The sequence below is a fragment of the Berghia stephanieae genome, chromosome 8 (genome assembly GCF_034508935.2).
Source record: "Berghia stephanieae isolate SIO BIC M18660-M18661 chromosome 8, UCSD_Bste_1.3, whole genome shotgun sequence".
In the NCBI taxonomy this organism is placed as follows: Eukaryota; Metazoa; Mollusca; class Gastropoda; order Nudibranchia; family Aeolidiidae; genus Berghia; species Berghia stephanieae.
The window spans coordinates 1,287,896-1,292,895 of NC_088367.1; the positions used below are offsets into that span (position 1 = coordinate 1,287,896).

The following is a 5,000-nucleotide window of genomic DNA, read 5'->3' on the forward strand; positions in this document are numbered from 1 at the left end:
TATATTTATAATATATTGAATCGTGTTTGATACAAATATGGTACGGATAGTGCTCGACATGTAGCAATTGAGTGAATTACCACATTGTGGTAAATATTAAAAATAATATATTATATATATATATATATATATATATATATAAATATATATATTATATATATATGTGTGTGTGTGTGTGTGTGTGTGTGTGTATATCCGTATTTCACATATGAAACAATATAAACAATACAAATATTTCTGAACTAATAGTTTAGTTATTATTGCGATTGGATAATAATAAGACAACAACGGTGTTCCCAAAATGTGTTTTAGAACATGAAAAGTTTTGCAAAGAAAAATTTCGACGTTGACCAATGTACTTATTTATATGCAGGTCTGATAACCGATTTCGATATGGCCTCACTTTTGTTGTAATCAGTTATCAGACCTGCAGAAATACGTGGACGTAGACGTGCCCCGTGAATACATCGACGTCGGCAATGAAGTTCCGCGTAGCATTCTGTATTTATGTTTTTGTTTTGTGTGTGTGGCGGAGGGGTTGTTCTTTGTTTTTGTGGGGGTTTTTTTTTGGGGGGAGGGGTTGTTATTTGTTTTTGTGTGGGGTTTTTTTGTGTTTTTTTTTTGGGGGGGGGGGAATTGTTTTTTGTTGGTTTTTTTTTTTTGATGTGTGTGTGTGTGTGTGTGTGTGTGTGTGTGTGTGTGTTGTTTATTTTCTCTCAAATTTTTTTTTAATGAAACCGCATTCCTGTAGTAATTTGTTATCATTTTTGTTATTTTGAAATAACAATTGTGACCTATCGCCTCAAAACGGTATTATGTCGGAATGAATCAGATGCTAAAAAGTCAAATCATAATAATAATGATGCTGAAAACTTATATAGCGCTATAACTCCGAGACACCAGACTATAAGCGCTAACCTGCTCAAGAATATGAATCGTTGCTATTTAGCACACTAAATTATGATATTTATTCTCCTCAATAAAACATATAAACTCAACGCAAGTCTGATATTTCTGGCTATAAATTCAGTTTTAAGCATCTTAATCATCAAGACTTAATACCGTTTTGGGGTGGAGGGTCACAATTAATGAATGATAAATACCAGGAAGCTTTCAAGGGCAATGTGTAGACGTCAGACTTTTTGATGGGTGTGAGATTCTCATTCTGACGAAGGTACACATCCGTCACTTGACATTAAAATTGATAAATTCAAAAATAAAATGAAAACCTATCTCTTTGGGAAGTAGTTAAATTAGATTATGCCAGGAATTATTGAAAACTGCCTACGTGTGTGTGTGTGTGTGTGTGTGTACGTGCGTGTGTGTATGTATGTATGTATGTATGTATGTATGTATGTATGTATGTATGTATGTATGTATGTATGTGAGTGTGTGTGTGTGTGTGTGTGTGTGTGTGTAATTGGATGCGTGTGAGCTTTTGTTCGTTTGTCCGAATCTGCAGTGTGTAATGTTTTTTTTACTGATGGTCAATGTGAAGCACTTCGAAGCTTCGGCTAAGCGTATATAAATGTACATTTATTATTATTATTATTATTATATATTATTATTTTATTTATTATTATTATATATTATATTATTATTATTATTATATTATTATTATTATATTATTATTATTATTATTTTTTTTATTATTAATTAATTATTATTATTTTTATTATTTTATTATTATTTTATTATTATTATTATTATTATTATTATTATTTTATTATTATTAATTATTTTATTATTATTATTATATATTTTATTTTTATTTATTATTATAATTTATTATTATTTTATTATTATTATTATATTATTATTTTTATTATTAATTTTAAATTTTATTATTATTATTATTATTATTATTATTATTATTATTATTATTATTATTATTATTATTATTATTATATTATTATATTATTATTTTATTATTATTATTATATTTTATTATTATTTATTATTATTATTATTATTATTATTATATTATTTATTATTATTATTAATTATTATTATTATTTTATTATTATTATTATATTATTATATTATTATTATTTATTATTATTATTATTATTATTATTTTATATTATTATATTTATTATTATTATATATTATTTATTATTATTATTATTATTATTGTATCCAAACTGAAAAGTCATTGAAGATAATGAATGTGGCCCCTATTACACTTGATAAAAGAATTTTAAAGTCTCAATAAAAAATCACAAAATATTAAGTAAAGCCACGTTTACTTAGAACTTGATAAAGGTCAAGGGCCGAAACGTCGTTAATTTTGTGTTGTTCATTCATGAGATTTACTCCCCTTATCTTTATCTCCATTACTTAGAACGGCTGTGTGGTCTTGTTGGATCGGAAGGTCTTGGGTTCGAACCTCGCTCGGCTCATAGTTGAGTCCTTGGAAAAGGCTCTTTACCCGGCCACAATCTCTCACCGAACTCATATGTAAAATGAGTACCTGGCTGTTAACAGCGTTGTCTTACAGTACAGGCGTCATGTCTTGTCCTACATGTTAAATGTTGCTGTTAGTCAGGGACCCCTTGTAAAGCGCTTTTAGCACGTTTAATGGATATTGCGCTATATAAAAATTCAATTTTGACCCATCGTCTCAAAACAGTATTATGTTGGAACGAACCAGATGCCTAGGAGCAGAATTAAATGTTAAACTGGTCAAAAATATAAATTGTTGGCATTAGCACCCTAAAACATGGTATCCATTCTCCTCAATAAAACAAACTCAACACAAATCTGATATTTCTGGCTATAAATTCAATTTTCAACATCTTAACCAACCCGACTTAATACCGTTTTGAGGCGAAGTGTCACAATTAAGCCCCAAATCTTGGCACGGATAACCAGGATAATCAAACAGTCAAGAACGGTATCAAAGGAACAAGATCTCTTGACGCAAAAATCTTGACACAGATGACCAGAATATCAAGGTATAATAACTAACATAAAGATTTACATTGTCTCAGGTACAAACCAAAGATTTATACATAAAGATTTACATTGTCGATTTTAAGTGTAAGAAGAAACACAGATTTTCTCTAATAAATGACGGATAAGGTACAAACTAAAGATTTATACATAAAGATTTACATTGTCGATTTTAAGTGTGAGAAGAAACACAGATTTTCTGTAATAAATGACGGATAAGGTACAAACTAAAGATTTATACATAGAGATTTACATTGTCGATTTTAAGTGTAAGAAGAGACACAGATTTTCTGTAATGAATGACGGATAAGGTACAAACCAAAGATTTATACATAGACGTCTAATGATTAATTTACATTGTCGATTTTAAGTCTGAGGAAAAACACAGTTTGTTTTTTTTTTGGTAATGAATGACAGATAAAATACAAACAACAGATTTACACATACTGATTTACATTGTATGAGTTTAAGTCTGGGAGAAAGCACCGTTTTTTTGTAATGATAAGGATAAGATACAACCCCGAAAAAAAGACACAACGGTCAGTATTTTTTAAAATCTTTTCACACCTGGTGTTTCCAGTGTATTGACGGCACTTTTTTATTTCTACAATGACTGCATTGGCTTTTATGAATGGCAGTTGTAATAGTGGGAAGAATACGATCTTTATGTGCTCATTCATTTATACATGCATTCATTCATTTATTCATTCGTTCATTCATTTATTTTCTTTCATTCCGTTCGGGGCTTACCGTTGAGGGTATCAGATTATTGTTGGCGTTTTCTAACCGAATCGCTTGTTGTGCACATTTATTTCGAAATGAATTCTCACAGTCTTCCCTAGAAGGTTGTATGTAGACCGGTCTATGTAACAGTATTGTCATATTCAAACCAACAGAAACTACTAGAAGGTTGTATGTAGACCGGTCTATGTAACAGTATTGTCATATTCAAACCAACAGAAACTACTAGAAGGTTGTATGTAGACCGGTCTATGTAACAGTATTGTCATATTCAAACCAACAGAAACTGCTTGTAGTTTTGTGCGAGTTATGTATAAAAATATCTTTCCGGATTTGACTTCAAGTGACCAATGAGGACATCATATATTTTCTGGCATTCGATGAGCTTGTTTTGAACCTGTCACCTTTCCGATGAATATAATGTGATATTGAATGTAAGCTTCAATTTAATTACAAAAACAGATCAAATAAACGTTTCGGGTTTCCCCTTTATCAACAAAACAGGATGAATGAAACACCACAGATGAATGAGATGATGTGGTAGTGGCGTAGTTATGCTTCGAGCAGCAACATTTACATCACGTTTCCTATGGAAATCAAGAATCTAGGTTTATTTCTCGCTCTTGTCTTTTATTGGTTAAAAATATGGAATTTGGCTCTCCAAAAACAGTAACGATTGGGTTGTATTCGACGTGTATTTATTTGAAGGTCAGATAACCCAATTCATTCTGGGCTCATTGTTGTAATGAAAATCTCCAAAAATGACGCAAAATATCGTCCATTACAACGATGTTAAACTAGGTCCATAATTATTGGGTTCGGATGTCAGACCTGTATATATGTACACGTCGATCATTCACAGATTAGTAGTATTAAAAGAAGAGGGTCAGCTGTCAACGTTAATCCCAGAAACATTGGAAAATCTTCAATCTATTTATTGACAAGAGATGGCAATTGATTGATTACTGTAGCAAGGACTTGACAATACAATGGATGTTTTCACTTAAGCACCACGTATTCTTAAAACAAATAACATCTTTTGATGTTAGATAAATAATTCGAGCAAAATAATATTGTAACCTTTAGTATTCTTTGGATTTATATGAACTCCCGTTATGTGAAGGAACTTCCATAGCATGGCCTCCAAACTCAAACCACGTACGTAGAAAAGTGCAAATTTGGTACTTTTATTCATGTCATCATCATCATCATCATTGCCTTTTTCACCGGGGTCAGGGTATAGGCACAGACAAACAGTTTCCATCTTCTTACCCTGAGTAACTTTTTAATTCATTCCAGGTCTT

The 5,000-nt window shown here is 30.5% G+C and overlaps 1 protein-coding gene across 1 annotated transcript in view; it reads left to right on the top strand.

Annotated features, from left to right (window-relative positions):
- The window catches only part of LOC144977996 (uncharacterized), a gene marked incomplete in the record, with an annotated part of 79,738 nt that overhangs the window by 26,241 nt on the left and 48,497 nt on the right, over positions 1-5,000 (top strand).